Raw genomic sequence first — 21781 nt, forward strand, 5'->3', positions numbered from 1 at the left:
AAAACTTGAGCATCCATGAAAGCGATGACCTATCGTTAAAATCGTAAATGACCCGTACGATAATAATGGAATTTAAGTAGACCAGTAGTACTGTTTTCGATTACCGTTTCAAGTTTGAAAGCTTAAAGGATCCCAAGTGCTACGTCAGCAGTCGTAGTTGATAGCAAAGCAGCTTTTAAATCGATCGCGACCCCGATGGTTGCTTCGTCCACGCGTAGTTTCACTTTCCCTTCCCTGTAGGGCTTCCAGTTCACGCACGAAGTGCCGGGAGGCGGGTTGGAACGATCTACCGCGACGAAATATAATCCCAAAGAGGAGCTTCTTGCCTGTACTTCCGTCCCGGAAGTCGAACGCGCTCGGGGGAACAGGATACGGGCGACGCGTGGTTTTTTTTTTATCCCTGCTGGCTTCGAACGTAATTTCGTCAATCGCGTAGCTTTTATTATCGTCTGGAACGTCGTTGCCACTTTCTTCCCAATATTACCTGTTTCCTCGTCAATCAATATTTTTAAGAGAATAAACAAATTTTGTGACAAATTTATTGTTGGACCACCTATCCTAAATTAGATAAATTGTTCCATTTCGGAACTATGTGAAATAGTCCAATGAAAATTCTATATTGAAACTTTTATTTCAGGTCTTCAGGACTTGATTTAATTTACTGAAAATATTAAGGAAATTTCGTTCAGTTCGTGATGAAGATTTATATAAGTAAATGTCAATCAACGATATTGTTTATGACAATACGCTGAAATCCAAAGTTTCCTCATTTTTGTCTGCAAGCGTGTATACGGTAGAACGAGGTTAGCATTCTCGGATCTAATCCAAACTGCAACTACGAGTCTACGGAATACAGGCATATGGTAGAACGAAGTTGGCATTCTCAGATGCAACGCAAACTGCGCTTACAAGTCTGCGGAATAAGCAGTCTTAGACATCGTATCAAGAAGATTTTGCAATAAAATGCAAATAAAAAGATCGTACTTCTTCTTTTGTTTTTCTCATAAAACTGCTCGTACATAAATAATCTCACGACCTGTTTACTTGTAGACGTTCCTAAGATTACAGTTCTAATTAGACACATAACACAAATACCATATTCGATTACACTCGCACAATCATATATGTATACTCTGTTTCTTCTGACCAATTTAAATTTCAACGTGTTATTATTAACTTGTATACAAAGTTGGAATTCGACCCGTTAATTATCGGAGCATTTAAATAAAAACGTGCCAATGATGTATGTACAAGCAGACGAATTGCAAGCTTTATAATTTCTTGATAAAATTTTCTAATCGTTCGATGAATGTTAGTGGAAGAATCGAGTCCGTTAAACTAGTTGCTCTGGAATTAATTGGTACACAAGTTCGGGGTACGACTGTAGCAGAATCCAGCGCAAGTAATTTGCAAATACATAATGCTCGGCTAAACTAGAACGAGTATACGCGTTAAAAAGAAACAGGCTCGGTGCGTTACTCCGCGTCGAAGGAAAAAAATCGAGCCATAGTCCCGCGGGTGCGACGGTAACGTACGAAGTGTAACGTTACAGGCCTGCGTGCAAAGTTACACCCGGCCCGCGCGCAAACCTATACAGATCGCGCTCGCCCGCGTAACACGAAACTGCAAGAGTTTCTCCGCGAGTTCGCGGCGCGAATTAATCGTCGACGCGCACCACACCTACCTATCGATGATTAACGACCGGGCAATTAGTCGATCGTTCCCTTGTTTATGACCCGAAATTAGTTGCACGCGTCTTATCGTCGCGTTTGGTCCGCGATTCGGCAATTACCACGAGGAGGCCCATGGAATATCCCACACCCCACATCCTCCCCCCCCTCTCTCTCTCTCTCTCTCTCTATCACCATCCTTCCACTCCCTCCTACCGTTGCAGTCCTCTCGAAACGAAGAATCGATCCGGCGTGTTCGCCCGCGTCTCTCGGTTCGCTCCCCCTGAAAAAAGGAGAGGCAGAAGAATCGAAGAAAAAAAAAAGAAAACCGAAAGAGAAAGGGAGGAACGGGCGACGGTGGAGTAGGAGGACGAGTAACCGCGCGGCAGGGGACGGCGGGTGAAGGAGCGCGCGATGGTGGGAGCGAGAGCGGGGCAGAGCGAGCGAGAAGGCGGTACTCCTTCTCGAGCCAGCGCAAGATGGATTTCCGCGAACTTCGAGCGGGCCTTAACTCGCGAAAAATGTCAAAGCGAGTAGAAGAATAGGTGGCTGAAGCGGGAGAGCGAGTCAGGGTGGAGGAGAGGGGAGGGCAGGGACGAGGACGGCTGGGTGACTGAAAAAGGTGACCAGGGTAGGTGAGGCACAGGGGCGCAAGACGAAACATCGTCGTCGTCGTCGTCGTCGTCGTCGAATCTACGTGCGCCTGTTGTGTCCGTTCGCGTCGCGTCGCGCGTATACATGTATCCGCGTACTTAAGATCCAAAAGTGCGCTGAGGGGGGCCCCGGGGGGAGGGTTAGTCTCGCGTGGAAGGAGGCCGCGAAAAGAGGGGGCAAAGTCAGTTGGAGGGGATGATTGTCAAAACAGGGCTGCAAGACGCTACGAAAAATGTTCGTATTTATGGCACTATTTCCGCCGCTTCGAGCCCTCGACCCCCGCCTCTCGGACCACCCACCCCCGCGCCCTGCCTTGTCTCGCCGCGCCGCGCCTCGCCTCGCGAAACCCTCTTTTCCCCCCTTTCTTTTTTACTTCCTCCCTTCTGCCGTCGTTTTCCAGAGTGCGCGCGGCCGTTCTTACTTTTCTTGCTTTTCTCTTCTCCTCTCTCCTCGCGCTGGGACACCCCCCACCGCCGCGTCTTCCCGCGCCTCGTACCCACAGTCCCCTGCCCCCTGCTCGTATCGCGCGCTTTGCCCTACCTTTGCCCGCGACTCCCACTCCGTTCCGTTTCCCCCACCACGGGCGTCCAGCGACTCGCCGGCGAGAGTTCTCCCCGCCAAGCTCCGGCGGCGCCACTTTAATGTTACATTAATAAAAAGCAACAATCAATATCTTCCCCGTAAAAAATTTTAATCTATAACAGAGAGAATTCCGGGCCCCTCCCGCATCTCCTACCACCCGGCCTTCCCGCGGCGTTCTTCCTCGCGCGCGCTCTTTCTCTCTGTTCCCTGCCTCCCGCCCTCTTGAGGAAAGCGCTGCCACGAACCGCGCCGAGCCCTCAGTATCGTATCTAGGCTCTACGGGTACCCCGCTTACCTCTCCGAGTCAGCGACGCGCGAACTCTGCGTGTTGTCATTTCACTTTTCACGCCGCCGGGTACGCGGCCACGCGAGCCAGCGCACCCTTCGCCCGTCTTGTTACACGTGCCCTTTTCTCGCGCCCTTTCGACCGCGCGCCGCCAGTTCTCCGCTCTCTCCCTCCGTCGTCGCAGACGTCGACCGACTTTGTTTTTCTGTCCTTTCGACGTGCTATTTGTGCGTTCCGTTGCGTGCCCGTCCGCCCGCCTGTCCACTCGTCCTCGCGATACACCGGAAGCCGGAAGTGCGCGACCACCGGAATCGGTATATCGAAATTTCCGACGAGCTTCGATCGAGAGAGAGAGAGAGAGAGAGCCCGTTTCACCGAGCTCTCGAATCACTGGTCGAGATCGCACGAGGAGCGCTGACCTTTGTTATCGGCGTTCGTCGAATTGTTTTTCCGCGAAAGTTCAGCAGAATATTTACAGTCGGACCTCGATAACTCCTTCGAAGCTCTTCGAGTCGAAATCGACCTACGATCCACCGCGACTTGTAATTCAGTTTCGTTGCCTCTCGTTTCGATCGCATGTATGTTCAACCTCCGAACGGTAAAAAACTATTCAATATTTAATCGAACGATTTTACTTACGAAACGGAGCTTTTGTAACGCGAAGCGTTTTTTTTTTAGCGCGATTGGCCGATCGCGGTTGAAGCCAAAGAATCTGAAATACCACGCTAAACCGATTTTGCGTTAGCGTAGCACGGCAGAGGCCACGAGAGCTCTCGACCTGCGTGTTTCTTCCCGGACAAAAGGGTACGGGAGTAGCGCGGCGCGAGCAAAAGAAGAAGAAGGGCGAAGAGGGGACGCGGAGCACGAAAGAGCGGCAGCGCAAGGGGGGAGGGAGAAACGGCGGTCTCGCGCATCTCTGCGCGCGACGAAGGCAACCGAGCTTCATCGGGCCTCGAGAGAACTATAGTCGACTATTTTAACTTGTACATTATGGTTTATAGCGTATCTCGGCGCTGACTCGAGTCGAGGAGACCGTGCATCGTTATCTCTTGTTTTTCACGCGCTTTCTCGCCGCTGCTCGGAAACTCTGCTCATTTCGTGGTGTTCGCGGGAGTGTACGCGGCTCCCTTTGTGACGACGAATCCAACGGACGACAGTTTGAACGCGAGCGCGATCGAGAGCGGTCGAATGTCGCCGTTCGATCCGCGACGGCGATTCGCGAGTACCAGCGACTCGAACATCGACTTTTTTACGCGCGTGCTTTCGTAGAAAGTTCCGAAGCTGTGCCAAGTGTGTCGAAACAGAAACTGTAACTGTGGTGCGAATCGAATTTGTGCCGCGTGACATTGACGCGGGGTGGAGAGAGAGAGAGAGAGAGAGTGATTCACAAACCGAGGACTTCTGATTCATCTTCACGGGAAACGCTGTAACGCGTTTCACGAGCTACGTACGTAACCCTACTTTTATCCGATTCTCCGAGTATAACGGTACGCCGCGCGTCGATAACAATGTTTGAACGACCAAACCGTTTGACGATTCGTTCGACGATCGTCGACAGAATCGATTCAGAGATCTCGAGAGAAGAGCATCCGAACCGGATGACATTGTATCGGGATCCATCGCCCCTGGCCGTGCCACGTGTAGGTCAGGTTAGAAACCTGTGCGAACGTTTCCGCGACGCATGTTGCCGTTGGGTCTCGCGTGTGGCTGCGCGCGCGACAGAGAGGGAACTATAGTGAACGGCGCGCGACCAACGAGGACAGTCGGCGAACAACACATCGGACGAAAGAGAGAAAGAGAGAGACGGATGGAAACGCGGCCGGGAGAGGAAAGAGAGCACGCGGCATGGTCTCGGTAGCGTGGTAGCGTCGGAGTTCGTACGGGTGACTGAATGGAATGAGTCGACTTTGGGGGGCGCGGGGTGGAGGAAGGGTCGACCAATAGAGTCGGGAGTTTTGTCAGGGGCGCGAAGGGAGGGGGTCCAGTGGCGTTGGAAGGGACGCGTTGTGACGGACTTACACACGTGCGTTTGAACCTACGCTACGCGTACGCTCGTTGCGTTCACGCAGAACTGCGCGGCTCGAGTGGACGGATATACGGCATAGCGATGGGACTAATTCTCTTATCGATCATTTTTCTACGATCCAACAAATATCTAACAGCGTCCACTAGGATTACGGATAAAACACACTTTAAGATTCCACTTATAGTACAATACAGTTCCTTCGGTATTAAAATTGATGTGTCTCGGTACGAAAGTTATCTCGATCGTTACTATTTAATCTTGTCTGAATTTTAAGATTCTCTTGATATGTTTGTTTACCACGCGCCACGTACAGTGCTGGAAACATAAGTGTTGACACAGACTGATTCTCGGAATAAAACGAGTCGCATGATCGTGAACAGAATTTTTGTAAACGTTTAATACAAGTACAAATATATTTCAGTGCTCGCTGAATTCTCAAAATAAAACAACGGTTGTTGACCATACCGAGCAACTATATATTTATTCATTGACAGAAAAAACGAAAAGTATGTTTACAAACGTTTTCGACCTCTTCGCGGTCATCTTCAGATAAGAATTTTTTTTTAACGAGTTTCTTATCCGAAGTTGACCCAAAGGAGGTCGAAAACGTTTGCAAACATACTTTTCGCGATTAAGTAATTTAGTATGTTTCTTTTTCGGTTGCGAGAACAATACGAGAAATTTCATTATATGCAACATATGGTATCTTTTTAAAGAGCAAACTCGTTCATAACCATATTTCCACTAACTTCCATTTTAGTTTCACTGAAATATTCTAATCGTGTCACTCGCTTCATATCAGAATTATGTCATTGCTACAAACGTTATCTCTGGTAAAGGAAGTGTTCAAAGAGTACAAATGAAATTTGTCATCGTATTTATCTTCCACGAACTGATTCTTCTATCAAAATTTCCACTTTAACATTCCATTATCAATATCAGAATTTTGTTCGGAAGCCAACAATAATTTATATTATGAAATTTAGTAGTTTCCAAGTTAGGTTGAGTAACAGTTAATTGTTGGTAATAAATAGGTGAGCGACGCTGTGCGTTTGGTAAAACTCAAACTCATTCGTTGCTCGAGAGTGGGTCGTTCCTATCGCTACCGCGTGGTGTGTCACGCACACGCGTGGAGTTGTTTATTCTGTCTCTCTGTGCGTACGTGCCAGCCGTGGAAAACCAGCTGTGCGAATCGACCGGCCGAGGATTCGATTTTTCTCCTCTCCGTCGATGCTGCAGTCTGATAAGTACATCACGTGACGAGGTTTATTCGAGGGACTCGGTTAGGGTACATCCGTGGACGCTCAGTTTGACGAAACAGCTGCATACAGGGTGGGACATCTGAATATGAATTTTAAATAACCGATAAAAAACAAGCGTAACTCTTCATCCAACAGCCTTAAAAAATGAAATACAAATTATAATAACAACTATAGAGGCGTCTCGATTATTTAGCTTGGTATTTTTAATATAGTTAATATTATCGATTTGAATCGCGATTTCTCGGTGAATCTGCTCGCGAATCGGTGATCTAGGGTTGAGAGGAAATAGGTTAATAATACGTCAGGATTTAATAAGTTAAACGATGCACATCGATCGATCCCAATTACATGCAACAGTAATTTCTCGGTTGTATATTTTTACCTTTTTTGCAGAATACAATTATGTCTCGTAGATCGGTATGGACAAGGGATCAGAGGTGATCTTGGAAAAATGGTGACGAAACGTGGGCGTGTTGATCTAACGATCGCTGTTCTTTTTTTTACCGAACTTTATCCGTGCCAATCGACTTTCTCGCTTAAGAAAATCGCACAATGCCAGTTATTCCGATCGTTCGGACCGGTCTGCCTGCAGAAACGCTCGGTCATTGTATCGCGCCGCACCGTTGCCAGGATATTACGACACGTTAACGACGTTGGAACAACGTGGCGACAGATTGGAACGAGAATCAATTGCTGATCGCGTCGTGAACTTGGGAAAATGACTCTCGAGTTTCCACGCGGTTAAAAAATTATTCAAACGTCGATAGAAATGTTTGCTATTTAAATCGAAGCAGTGCTTTCTACGGAAACATTTTTAAAAGTCTAAAGGCAACGTATTTCCCGCTTTCAATATTCATAGCATTTAATGAGTATAACAATTATCCCAGAATATTCAAAGATAACGAAAGATAATTGAAAATCGATGGGTCAAGAAGATATATACATATATAATAGAAGAAATGTATTATTTCAATATCTTCACTCTTCATTTTGTATAATAACTTTTATTATACTCTTTATGCAATGCCTTCGACGGGTCATAATAATTTTATCTTACTGGATACTGGCTGGACAAAAGTTTTCTGTTCGAAATTATTTTTCCCGACACTGTATATCAGAGTAATAATGCTCGTATCGATTTCCTGCGTTTTTATTTCGCTGCAACGGGTAATATTTTCCGGGTTACGGCAATGCAATTTAATAGTGGCAATATCTTTTGCGGAAAGGACGAAAGACGTTGGGGGAGTGGGAATTTTTAGAACGTCGTCGGGAAAGACTGTGGAAGTGAACTGGAACGCTTCTATACTGGGTGGCGGTCGTTGTTATCCTTATTAAGCGCGGTGAACCGGAGGTAAAAGTGTAAAAGGCACAGGTCATCCGGAGGCCCGTGCGGGGAAAGGGCAAGGTTCTGATAATCGGAGGAACGTTCCACCAGATCGAGAACTCGAATCCGTCCGTCCCGTCTCCCGAAAACCTGTTGCATTTTAAACGGCGCGATTCTTTGGAAATCCGACTGGCTGCTCCCGACCAGAGACGAACTAAATTTTAGTCGAATAACAGAGATCAACGCGATTATTCGCGATGTTCGCTCGATCGAATAATTTTTATTCATTCGTTTCGCAGTGTTCTTTTTTTTTTCTTTTAGTACACCAATCTATTCGATCGAAATTCTAATCTTTGCTTGACGAGTAACGGATAAACAGTTGCTTATTCGTAGTTAACTAAAAATGTTGCCCATTTCCTAGCTCTTTTGCCAGGAAAAATTGTTTTGCACCGTTGACGTGTCGATTGACGTCAGGGATTGCTCGATCGCCCGATGTTTTTATCGATCGAAGCGATTATGTTTCTAGAAATAAATATGGAAACCAATTAGTCGGGATAAACGTACAGAAACTAGTATTACACATTAGAACAGGTGTCAGTAAACTCCGATTCTAAATATTTTGGACCTCGCAGGTCATAGGGGGAACCAGAGCAATTCGATTTGTCAAAAGTATGAATTTGTATTATCGAATAGTATGATGCATAGAATATTCTTGGAATGTTCAAGCATAATACATGACTTGCATATAATAATGCATCAGAACAACACACATTGTTTTTAACAAGCTATGTTGTAATTAGGCAACCTTTAAATAATTAGGTAACGTATAAAATTAACATTATAAACGAAGTTATAGAATATTGCTTTTGTACATTGATAGACGTACCTCTTCGAAGTCGAGCCAGTTGATTTTTAAAGCTACAACCACCGGGGTCGTTGGGTTCCCTTGATGGAGGGGAAGAAATTCAGTCAATAATCGAGAGAATACTGTAATTTGTCAACTCGTCACGTTCCGTACGGATTGTTGGGCGTTCGTAGCGACGTTTCACTCGGTAACTAGTCCCTTTTCGGATTATGGGCGTAAATATTGAACGATAAACGCGGAAAGGGGATCGTTTGACGGAGAAATGCATGTAAGACAGCCGTGGAATCGGGCAGAATCGATCGATCGCGGAGAGTTCATCCGTCGACTATAGCCAACGACGTTCGAGGACGGCGCACAACATCATGCTTGCACAGATGGTTGACACGAATAATGCGCCGAGGAGGCGAGCTAACGCTTGACGTACCATGATTCATAAAATATTAAGCGGAATTCGAGCAGGCGGGCTGCGTTTTTGCGCTCGGCGATCGCAGACACGCGTTTCCGCGTTTCGGTTCGCGGAATTTTTCTGGATCGATAGAGCCGAGTCGAAAGAGGTAGGATAGGGGCCCCCGGCACATAAACAAACGCTTATGCATGCTTATTAAATAATACTGGATGCGCACGCGACGTCGCGTAATTTACGGCGCAGCTCGAGGAGAACCCGTCGCAATTTTTGCTATTTTTAATTCTTGCATTATTACGAGGAAATTCTCCGATGCGATCTTTGTCGATTTAATATGCAATAAACATAACCATAATTTTAGTGGAAGATTTTTTATTCGATATAAAGCACTGTTTAAAAACGTTCTTCGAGCAAGTACAATTTTTATTAAATTCTGTTTCTTCGTCTCAAAGGTCGACGGACACACAATTCGAACTCCCAATAGATATCGATACGAGAAAGTTGATTTTTTGACAAAATGTTATTAAATTCTTCGACATGGACCGGTGTGCACCGGTCTCGGGCAATGCGAAAGCCGCATTCTACAGTTGCCTTCTTCTTATTTATAACGTGTCAATAGCGTATCGTGTTACTTCCGGTTGTTAACACCGATCAATAGTGTGTCTTACTTTCCCGAGGAGCGCGTGTCGCGTTCCCCGTAATATTTCCGATTGATTTCTCGACGTTTTCAGTTTCTCCAAGAATTACGATTCAAATTTTTTCTCGCGATCGAGAAGTAAATTTCGCGAAAAGTATTTTTCGTTGTTCGCGCGATTCGTAATTTTCGTGTTTCCTAAATAAGAAAATGAAGCGGCGCGAATAATCCGTGTCCCCGTCGAAATAATTCATTTCCATGAAGAAGGAGGCGCTCGAGCGAGCCCTCGAGGGACGCGCGAACATCGTCGGAGGCGGTCGTCGACCAGCTGTTTACGAAACAGCTTCAGCGGAGCAAACAACGATCTCGTTCGGCTCGATCGCGCTCGAGAACTCTAAAGCACACTTCCGCCGCTGAATTTGCCGCCATTAAGAGCGAGCCTCGGGCCCGGCGAGCCTCAAACTTCGCAGCCACGGAATGCCTGGCTCGTCGGATCGTTCCACCGGAAGTTCCCGCACTCTTTCCCGCTCTCGAGCTTTGAACTCGCGCCGCCACTGCGGCCCAGGAAGGAGCGGAGATGGGAGGGGACGCACGGAGCGTGTACGCGGCTCGCTCGGTACGCGATACTCGCGAGATTCTCAAAAGGACAACTCGGTGCAACGAGAGCCCACCTTCAACCTCCTAGAGCCCTCCATTTTTCTTCCCTTTGGCTTTTAACCCTTCGGTCGATGTCCAAACTAATCACGGTTCATCCATAACTGGGCCACCCACTCGGCCACCCAAAGCGTTTCACCCAAAGTAACACTCATAACACTACGAGAAGATGATTATAGCAATGGTCGAAAAATTGTGGAGGACTCCAATCTGTATCACTTCGATTTTAATCGTTTTTTTATTTAAAAAAAATTTGTTTACCTCGCAAACCCTGTTTCGGTTTATTAAAGCGGTTGCTGGGAAACCCCCTATGGTTAACTTCTGATTGAAATTTCGATTATATAGCGCGCTCTAATCTCAATAATTCCCTTCTGTGTTGCTAATAATGGTTCGCCAAGTTCACTTAAGACATTCCCAAATGGAACTCGCGTAAAAGGATCCCCTGTAGACTATTCTTAGTCCTGCGTTATATGAATTATTTCAAGCTTCATTAAAGTTATCAGTTTAGCTGAATTATGTATTGTAGATGCAGAATTCAACTTGGCACGAGTTATCGCTTTACAAGCACGCCGAAGAACAGTTTTATCGGCTCCCCAATTACCGTACGCTAATGACTTAATAATGGTGATTCTTTTTCTGTCGTTGTCAACAAGGTTGTTTACGCGATTCTTCCACGCGAGTTTCGTCTCAAACTTTAGACCAAGAATCTTCGTGCAACTCAGAACTTTGTGCAAATTGTTTCGTAATACGAAATGAAAACTATAATTTCCGATTGTACAGAAAATGGGTGGTACGAATAAAGATGGACCCGAGGGTGGCGGGTAACGGCGCCTAAAAATGACACGTGGTGCTCTAGGGTTAACCCGAGACGCCGAAAGCTCGTCGACGAAGGACGTGGCCTAGTCTCTGTCCCCAACACACGGAAAAGAACCAACCCCTGTTGGCCGAACGTATTTTTATAATACCAAGGGCCATTTATATTTGGCCCCGAGTCGAATCTCTCCGCTCCGTGCGCGTCATTGAAATCGTAATGAGAGTTCGCGTGGATAAATAAGGATCACTGTTTCCGTGCGAGCTGTCGCGTCCCTATCGCCTCGTATAAACTGTCCACGATCAAGGATATTTGCCCCGATGCCTCACGGGGCAAACTCGACTCCTCCGAGTCCAAGCCACCGCCTCGTAAGAGAAAGATAAACCTGCCCCGGATTCTAGGCCAGATAACTAGTCAGAATACTCTGCAAGAAACTGAAATGAAAGATGGCCGATGCTATTAGTCCGTGGGATACGAAATCTCGAAAGATCCGAATCGAATCCGGGGACATTCTCTCTACGGGTTGACCTACCTGGATGAATCATGCTACTTGCAACGGGAGTGCGTAGGTTATCAGCTAACGAGTCATATCCCGGAGACGTCGATCGAAAGAAAAATAAACCACCACATGGATTCTGGGTCGGAGACATTGGCCAGAGCGCTCGGAGCTACACAGGATGCCCCTGAGCGACGTTCGATAAGCCTTTTCGCCCATGAATTGCATTTTCATAATAGTAATGCTATTAACCGATGCTTTGTGCCGTTAGTTCGTTCTTCGCTAAAGATCCAGACCGACGACGGATCATTTATTTTTGGACGAAAATATCCGAGCATCTATCGATACCCTGAAATCTACGAAGACATCGAAGAATTGTAAGCTAGTTGCAAGTACAGAGCACAGTGGGAACGATTGAAACTGTAACTCGGAGGGTCAAGAGTATCTCGTGGAGAGGAAGAGACATCGTCGTCGAGCGGTGTGTCTATCGCTTCCCTCTTGGAGGCCTATGCGCTCGGTTTCTCGCCGGCGCATCGTCGCTGCACCTACGAGCGATGCACACACGTATCCTGTGCCTTGTATATCCCAGCAAAACACCATAGGAGAGCCAGGACAACGAAGAGTTAGAACGACGAGGAGGAGGCGGAGGAGGAGGAGAAGACCGAGAAGGACAGAGGCGAACGATGGCGGTGTGGCGGCGGCGGCGGCGGCTGGAACGGGTGGAGGATGGGAGATTTTACAAAAAGCAAGGCAGAGCGGCCCCTTTCGTCGCGCGGATGCAAGGGGGGCGGCCGAGTGGGGGAGCAACGCGGGGGCTTGGGGAGAGGGCGGACGACCTCGACGATGATACGACAAAAAATCAGATGCACGGCCATTGGCTGTTCTCAATTCGAATTATTGGCTTCCCCGGTCGCCGTTCGTCAGAGCCTCCCCGACCTTCTCGATACTCTCTTTCCCTCTCTCTCTCTGGCATTTTCTCTTTTCCTCCGGCCTCTCCTACCACTTTCCCGCCGCCACTGCCGCCGCCGCCGCCGACACCGCCACCGCCATCTCCTCCGTCGAGCCTCCACCACCGCCTCCCCCTCGTCCCTCGACTCTCCGACCCCGTCGCCCCCCTACGGGGAATGGGCGCCGGCGAGAAGGGCCGAAAAAACTTGGAAAAAAAAAATCCAATTTCGTTGCCATGGTGACCGGCGTGCGTTGACTTTGATAAAGATCCCCCGAACGAGCCACCTCCGCTTCTCTCTGTGCCTCCTCCGCCTCTTTCTCCGTCCGCTTCGTCCTCCTCCTCCTCCACCTCCTCCTCCTCCTCCTCCTCCTCCACCTCTTCCTCCTCCTCGTCCACCTCCGCCTCCTCTTCGGCCTCCTCCTGGCTGGTTGGTACCCTCTGCTACGACGCCGTCGCTTTCGCAGTTTCTCCGATTGTACGCACGCCCGTTCTCTCTGTGCAGCCGCGTCTACGTGCACGATAGCTTGATACGATGCCCACCGACGCTCGAGGGACGGAAAATAACATTGTTTCTAGCCGCCTGCCGACCATAACGGCCCAACACCCAACGCACCGTGCCCTCGCCATCTCGCCTTTCGCGATCTTACGCCAACGTACGACCACGTGTGTGCTTGCCTGCCTGCCTTCGGTTGCCTCCGTTCACTGCCAGACCAAAACTTTCATTTTACACTCATTATTCAACTTGACAATTAGTTGTTTTACTTCCATAGCAAAAAATCGTAGTTGTTAAAGCGTTAATAGGCCCGAGATATGCCCACCGAAGGGCTTTTAAGGCCCCTCTACCCGACGAACCTCTTTGAAATTGCATGAAATCAGCTGGAGCCTTCGCTTTGAATACAAAGTCGACCATGTTTTGCTCTCCAAATTAACCCTCTTGCAAATCAAGTTTTTCTACAAATCATTCCAAAGCCAGTGTAATTAAAATAGAGCCCGACGCAAAGTTGTTATTCCGAAGTAGGTTTTCCCCAAGACGAACGTTCGAATCGCAAAGTATTTTTCTACTTGACAAATAATTAGGAGTAACGAGGCGACTTCCTGGTGCGAAAGGGCTTTTACTCTCGATAGCGACTCTCGAGTGGACACCAGTCATTACGCGAGATGCATTCACACCCGAGGGGACGGTCTGCTTATGCTCGCCGAGTCTTGAATTTGGCGTCGGCGTCGCTCGAGCGTAAACGACCCTTAAGTGGTTTTCAGCCATTTCAGATTTGACGGTAATGTCTTGTTTGCCGCGAATTATAGAAAAGAAAGTCCTCGGTGAGTGGATGAAATCCAAGAACATTGGTAGTGCAGAGCAACCACCTTATAGTTACACGATATTCGAGACCAGGAGAAACAGTAAACCTGGGATTCTAGATTTCCCTCTTGGTTACTGGTTGGTACAGTATTTTACGGATAGTTTCTATAGCAGCAGGTCATTAATTCTCAAATATTAATTCCCGTTCGGATAAGTGAATCGTACAGGAGTTCAGTTAATCGGGTACCGAGGAATATCGGGGTTGTAAAATCGTCACCAGTGATTTTCTCCGTAGAAGAGCATCCCCTAATCTCTCGATGGAGAAAAATTCTGAAAATACAGTATTAGAGGGGCGAGCAAGGTTTCTAAAAATAAATATTTAATTGTTGGAGCTACGTAAGCAAATTTGTTTATGCGCAAAGGTAGGAAGGAGATGTTTCTTACAATTATAATATTTTCTGCGGAGTATCGGACGAATCGGACTGGTGGGAATCAAGCTTTATATGGGTGTGCTCGAACGTGAGCGCGCGAGCGCGAGGGAGCAGCGACGGATTCGTCGCGAACGGGGGGAGGGGGTCTGGCTGTCGAGGGGCTGAGGGTGAAGCGGTTTTGGTTGACCCATATCAAAGGGGGGAGGTGCCTCCGGACGTTCCGGCGGCCGGACTCGTTGAGTGGTTTGTTTGTTTCGAACATCGGCTATTGGGGAAAAAATTTTATTTACGCGCGCGCGAGAGAAATGTTACTGACGGAAAGACGGCGACCCTGGCTCTCGAAGGATAAACGACGGATTCGTTTCGAAGAAAAATATCGGTGGTCCAGCTCGCGTCGCGCCAACAGCGACGCCTATGTCCGGCCACCGGATAGTGATTGGTCGTTCTATTCTGATTCTCGCAACAGATTCACAATTTTCGAGACTGTATCGCTCCATCTTGAGCTCTTTTTGGCTTTACGAATTTTTAGTAGGTCTTAAACATTTCGCATATACGAATAAATACATTTGTAGAGTCGCAAGATTTTTTATTTCGCCTTCAAATATTCGCGGTGTGTTTGTGAAGTGTTAATACCATAATACAACCCTTCGTTAATTTCGACTAAAAGAGTTTTCTTTAATTTTTAGGGGAGCGCCTTCCCGAGAGTTTGGAAACCACTGATGTAAGTAAACCTTGTTGTTTAAAGATATTAACAAGGTATACACAGAATGTTGATACTTTTAAATTTCCATCTCGAGATTTTGCATTAAGTTTCTATTATTATTTCTAAGAGATGCTGTTAGACAGTGAAAATTTCGAGAGCCCTCCAGATGCTTAGTCACGATCGGCGACCAGTCGGTTGGTCGATCGCGTTTAATTCTAGCCTGGATCGCAATCTTATCGTTCCGGCGACGGTTACGTCTATGCTCAGCCTCGCAACATCGCATTCCGAGATAATATAAATCGTATCTACGATATGCATTATGGGAGCCAGAGGGTACTCAGACTTTCGAGAGTTAAAATGCGCTTCAGACGTCTGCTCGGCGTGTACAGAGCGTCCCAACATAGACGAAAAGGTTGAAGGGGATGGTCGTTTTTCCCCCGGTCGAAAAGCAAGCATTTTTCTGGATTTTATTCCGAGTCGCGATTTCTTGACGGTATCGTTCGAAAGGCGACGCCTATGGCCGGTTGGGTAGAAGGGGGGCCGTACGTAGAAATCAAAGTTGAACGGGTTTCTCGTCCGTTAGCCCTCTCGCGTATGAGAAACGATCGCGAACTATGAGCAGATGCGTCTACCTAATACGATTCCGTGCATGCGACCGCGAACTTGCACCGCGCCCCGAGCCGCCCGAGTGTATATTCTTGAGCGTGGGTGTGCGAGGGTTCCCTCCCTCTGCTCTCCGCGGGCGGGTCTGATTTTTATTTCGAAAAACTTTTTTAATAAAAAAGTTAGCCGCGCCACCCCACGCCACGCGAGCAGCCAGGCTTCGGTTATACGGCCAGGTGTATTCTATATAGCCGAAGGGGGTGAAGAAGGAGGGGGGAGGATGGGGGGCGGGGGCAACCGAGCCACCGGACCTCGCATTAAAAGTTTCACGGCGCTCACGATATTTCATAACTTTCTTGTATTTCGAAAAACGTGCAGTCGCGACCGGTCGGATCCAGACAAGCTGCGGAATTTGTGTGCGCGAAACACACAGATTAGCGTGTGGCCTCGCGATCGAACCTCCGCCATCCACAATGGCCGATTTTAACAATATAATACTTCATTATAAAAGCGAGTCAATAGTTCCCTTTTTTCACCCCCTAGTTTAACAAGTACAGTCAGCCGCCGTATAACACGCTAGTTACGTTTTCAAAACGTGGAACCATCATTTTAATTATTTATTTGTGCCCGACAAGTGCGTACTCAAAAAAGTTTACACGTGAGAATAATTCAGTAAACTTTTGATACATCAGGCTCCCGAGTTTTTCGTAGATATCAAATTGCATCGAACAGCACAGTAAAAATTACAGAGTTTCGTTTGAAAAAAATGGTGCGTCTGCATTTCCCACACGCACCGATGCGTACAATTCTATCCACATGGCGCACCATAATTTTGCCTCGCGACATTTTTATCTATCCATAGCCATTTCGAAGACGGTTTTTCTTCAGTCGCGCGGGATACATTGTATATCAATGGATAAGAGGAAAAAAGTTATGGCTTCCTTTACATTATCCAGAGCGGGAACACTAAATATAAACACCGCTTGATGTTTTATTAACGTTTGCTAACCAATTACAGGGAAAAGAAAACATTTCCTTATCTCGTTTTATACTAAGTTCGTTGTTAATTTCAAAGACTGTTTATCTTGATAATCGCAGGTAATTTTACCGGAATTAGTTACTTCGTAATGTCTATTCTGAGAAATTAAATGGATTATTCATAATTTCCAGAAATGTTATCTGGTCGAGTTAATCAAATTGGCCAGCGTGCGTCGGTGCTTATGCACGAACAGAGAGCCTGTTATGTTGGCATCTCTAGCTTCTCCTAGCTGCATTTCGCGTCCTCGTTGCGAGCATACTTCGCATCCCTGTCCCATCTTCCTTTCCCTCGGCGTCCCACCTCCTCGGTTTCTCTCTTCCTCCATGGCAGCCTGTCCTTTGTTTCTGCTTCTCGTTCTACTTCGGGTCTTCCCTTGCCGCGTTTCCTCCGCTTCGCGGGCCCCCTCGCTTCTTGCTCTTTCGTTGCGCTCGCCGAGGATACGAATTAAGGTTCGTTTTCATGCGATACCCAGTCACGATTTCTAATACAGTCGCGAAAACTTCACGCTGCCAACAAAGGTTGCCAGTTATAAATATCTAACCAACTCCGTTTCTCTAGATTCTAGCAAACAGAACCGATGAATTGTATCTTTCTTCTCCTCGATCTTTGCTCCGTGGTGTCGAGCGGTCATCTGGCTCGATGGTAGCGTCTCGTTGTCTCTCAATTTCTGTAGAAAACCCATTGGATTTCGAGTTAATATCATAGCAAACGCGTACGTGTGCGTCTGTAGAATGAAAAAAAAAAGGTAGAGTATAGCTGCATCGGAGCATCCAGCTCTCTGGTTGTTCCACAGCGGCGCTTCGATCGGGCCGTTGGTTCGGAAACGTGCTGGAATCTCGTTTACGATCGCGATAATAATCGTAAATGTGCGTGCGGCGGCGTCTCCGGGAGCGGAATATTCTTTGTGATTCGCTGTTCCCGCGAATTCTCATCCGCGCCCCCCTTTCGTCTGGTTGGCGTATAAATCACGCGACTCGTTGAGACGCGGCGCGATACTTTATAACCAATATTCGAGATGGCCCTACTGGCTGTTAAACGCGTCTCGCCGTGGTACAGTCCCTGACGCGAATTCGTGTCCATTTTGTCTTTGCCGGAACGAAACGATCCCGTCTGCAACTGCCACGACGATACGCTCTCCGACCAAGTGCCGTGACAGCTGCATGCAACTAACCTCGTATTCTCATCAGTCTGTGTTAAGATGCTCTTAACATTGATGCTGCTCGTGTTCGCAAGCTTTCTGCCCGGTCATTCGCATTCGCAGGAGGATAAATTGACCGGCGAATCTTGATACGCTACTCTATGGAGCCACTTCGAACGTCGCGCTCGTCTCGTGTGAAATTTCCGTTAATTGAAAGCACCCGGGGCACGGCCCGATAGAGGCCTTTTCATTACACGCTCTTCCACCATTTTCAAAATTTATTTTACTCCATGCTCCTGCCTTGTTTACGCTTTAAATATTCCACTATTAATTTTCTCCCAAAAAATAAAATAAAATACACACGATACGATTTGTGTGTAAACTTTTTCGAACACGACCGGACACGATCGCTGTTTGATATCGAGCGATTATCGGGGTACGTGTCTTTTTTATTCGTTTTTTTGGATACCTTGTATAACGTGTATGTACGCAATTTCTCGCCGGTATCCGATACTTTCTCGATATTTTCGCCACTTATAGGAAAACCGTTGAAGCCGCTCTTACGTTAAATATCGAATTTTTCAAAATAACTTTGCGTTCCCCGGGGGAGGCACGATTCCAATTTTAATCGCGAAGGAAATCGATTCGATTCGATTTATTTATTTATTTACGGGAAAGTTCCCAATATCAACAGGAAGAAACGGTACAAGGTACAGTATCGATCGGCGATAAATTATAATTACAAGGTGAAATCAAAGAATATAGCTAAAGGCATAGAAAGTTACAAACCGAAGAGCGAACGAGAAAGTGAAAAAGAAAGATGGAGACGGAGGATAGCGTTCTACGAAGCTTTACGATAAACGGGACGCAGAGATTACGGGAACAGAAATTACTTTTGGGAATAATCTTGTCCTCGGAAATCGTCCGAGGAAAACAGTTGCGATCGTGCTCTCGCAAATTGCAAGACGAGAGTATATGCGTTTCCTGATTGAAATTTTCCCGTTCTTCGAGAGAAAACGAAACAAACGAGAGGAAGGACGCGGTATTATTGGAACGTTGCGCGTTATCTAGCAAACGTTGCAGATCTCATTGGCGTAGAGTACTTTTTAACTCGATCTTCTTTTACTTTCTCAGCCATTATTAAATAATAATGACAGAGAGGACAATTTTACATCGTAGTTTTCTACGCTTCTCGCGTCTGTCTGCGTCCCGTGTATACGATTACTCCCATAGACGAGGTAACGATACCTTTAAATTTTTAAAATAGAAAAAAAATACGTATAAAAATTTCGAACAGTAGAAAATGGAGCCTGCATCGCATCCGTTGTCCCAAAACTTTTGTTTCCAATTGTTGGCCATTGAAAACGAACAAATTTGGTATATACGTTCGAAACTAGTATCGGTAGATATAGTTCCACACCAGGTTTACTAATTCGCTCATATTGTTCCTCCGGGTTAGTTGGAGCGGTCCTCGTTCTTCTTCGTTTTGTTCTCCGAGTCTGCCTTTTCGTTTCTCGGCTTCTTCCTTTCCAGGGACTTTGATTTCGACTCGCTCGGGCTTCTATCCGCGCACGGGGTTGGCGGCTGAGTCGTCGACTCGCAGTTTCAGCTTAACTCGACTCTCAGCGTGCGTTTCACGACCAGTCTCACCCCTCTCGATTTCGATGCGTCTACCTGTGGACTACGGCTCTCGTCTTTCCCTTTTTTTGCGATACCCCTGGCCGCCTGGAGTCACGGGAGTAAAATGCACCAGGCGCGCGCGACGCCCATCCTCCCGCCGCCTCCGCCGCCGCCACCGCCGCCGGCGCTCAGGAATTCCGCTGAACAAAAAACAGCCTGCTAGCCTTAGAGCTTGGGAAAATCGGCCGTCTCCCGTCGGCCAGAAACTGGATTTCGAGCTGTCGTCGTTCCCCCTTTTTCGTCACCGGGCTTAACCCTCTCGTGCCCACACTGCTTCTTTTAACACTAGATTTCTATCCAAGTCTTACTTTGGCTATCTTGGAAAATACGAATAAAAAGTTGACGCGCTAAAAATCGTACGTTCCATACTCTTGATCGGCGCCAGGGCTACTTAAATCGTCGTTCAGGTGGCGCGCATGGTCCGTTCTCAAAGATGGCAGCCTCCGCGAATCGCCACGGAAGGAGCTCTGGTACCAGATCAGAACTCTCTTCCTTTGGGCAGCCGTCCTGATTGGTATCGAAAGACTTTCCCTTCTTAGTGTGTAAAGTAGTAATTAAACTGCCGTTTGGATGGAGTATAGGGTTTATTCTGAAAGATAGCAGATCAGAGAGCCTCACGCCTGTTGACCACAGGAGAGTTTTGCTCTCGAGAGCCAACGGTTCTTTCGCACAAACACGCGGAGGAACTTTCGTGCCGGAAGTTGCCCCGTGGCACGTAACTGCAGCAAGGTCGGCTCTCGCGTGTTCCTGTGCAAAAACCCATAACTCTTGAGAGGAAAACTCTCCTGTAGGTATTAGACTTAGAAGCCCCGTTCCGCGTGCAGTCCGCAGAGATCGGTATCCTGCCACGTTCTGGCCAACCTTTTTCGCCTCCGCCATTTTATAAGGCTTAACACCGAGTCGTTCGCGTTTAAATAATCGCTTCTTTTAACTAGCAGTAGCATCGGTTATGTCACGGCGAATTGGGAATGTCGAGCAATAAATATTTTCCAACCTAACTCTGGTTTAACACGTACCATAATGACAATAATTCCTCGACGGAAAGCTTGAAAATTAATACCGTATCGGTATTAATGAGCATGTCATTAGATTGGACCCATCGTTAGTCATGGTGCGTTCAAATATTAACAGTAATTAGAACACGAACGTCGACGCGTATTAATTTCTTTTTACGACATTGAGCAATATTTCATTGAACAAGGATTGGACTGTGATCACATCTCGTAACTAGATTATCGGCTCATGATTATTCATAACGAACTCGTTACTGTTTAATTACTTAATGACATATAATACGAGGATTAATTGTCTTTGGACGGAGCTAAATCTCGCAATCCTTTCGTTAGAAATGTTAGCATAATGTTTTTTTTTTTTTTTTATGTTTTCGACCATTTCGATGTAAAGCATAGTGCTTGATTAACTCGAAGGTTACGTGAAAATATCACTACGCATGCTTTTATCGTTACAAAGATTAAAATTGAAATTGCTCTGGAGTCGAGAAACCGGTTCCCCAAGTCGCCCCTTCGTCGATTTTCAAAATGGTATCTCCCTTAAAAATAGTAAATGAACGTAATTAAAAATATTGTATCGATAATAGTATGTTTTCCATACGTGGTTAATTGTAAGGGAACCAAAATCCAGTCTTCTTTATTAAAAATACGCGTAAAAGAATATTGATATAATTAATGATACAAGAATAGAGGGGGAAGGAAACCCGAGGGAAATTAAAATTAATAACTCTAAACTATAATTAAAAACAGCAAGTTATTAAAGTTTGGTTACCTCGAGGTGTAAGAAATAATTAATTACTGGGGGAGATCCTGTTTTGGAACGTTAACGGTACAGTTTTTTTTTATTATTAAATTATATCTTCAATATTTTTTTATTCATTTGGACCGAAGAAAATTTAAGCGATCCTTGGATCTTCTAATGGAGGTTTCCGTTGATCGACATTGTTCCTCTAATTTATCCCGAATCCGAACAGAATGGCGGCGCGGTTTCGGTTCCCAGGGCCAAGACGGGGGCAAAATCTAGCAACGGTGCTTCTTGCTTTCGCACGATAGATTGCGAGACGATGAAAATGTAGAAAAAGAAACGTAAAAAAGTCCCGTATCGACCGCGGGAAAATGAGACCTAAAAAGTTGCACAGCTCTCTCTACGTTCCTTTTACTTGGCGCGTTAGGAAGCTAACGGAAGTTTTTCTGCCCGTTGCGTTGCGTATGAGTAACGGTGAAGCTGTAACACGTCCTCTTATCGTAACAGATTTATCGATTC

At 46.6% G+C, this 21781-nt stretch overlaps 1 protein-coding gene across 7 annotated transcripts in view; it reads left to right on the forward strand.

The window, feature by feature from the left end:
• The window catches only part of LOC143344207 (uncharacterized), a 99501-nt gene that overhangs the window by 23942 nt on the left and 53778 nt on the right, over positions 1 to 21781 (forward strand). For 4 of the 7 annotated variants that reach the window (XM_076770049.1, XM_076770048.1, XM_076770042.1 and 1 more), the window contains exon 2: positions 15031 to 15065. The exons of 1 other annotated variant lie outside the window; for it this stretch is intronic. The gene's annotated coding sequence lies outside the window, so the exon portion shown is untranslated. Of the gene's footprint in view, positions 1 to 3894; positions 4640 to 15030; positions 15066 to 21781 lie in introns of those variants that run through there. 2 more of the 7 variants (XM_076770041.1, XM_076770045.1) reach the window with 2 other exon arrangements.

This window comes from Colletes latitarsis, chromosome 7 (genome assembly GCF_051014445.1).
Source record: "Colletes latitarsis isolate SP2378_abdomen chromosome 7, iyColLati1, whole genome shotgun sequence".
Classification (NCBI taxonomy): domain Eukaryota; kingdom Metazoa; phylum Arthropoda; class Insecta; order Hymenoptera; family Colletidae; genus Colletes; species Colletes latitarsis.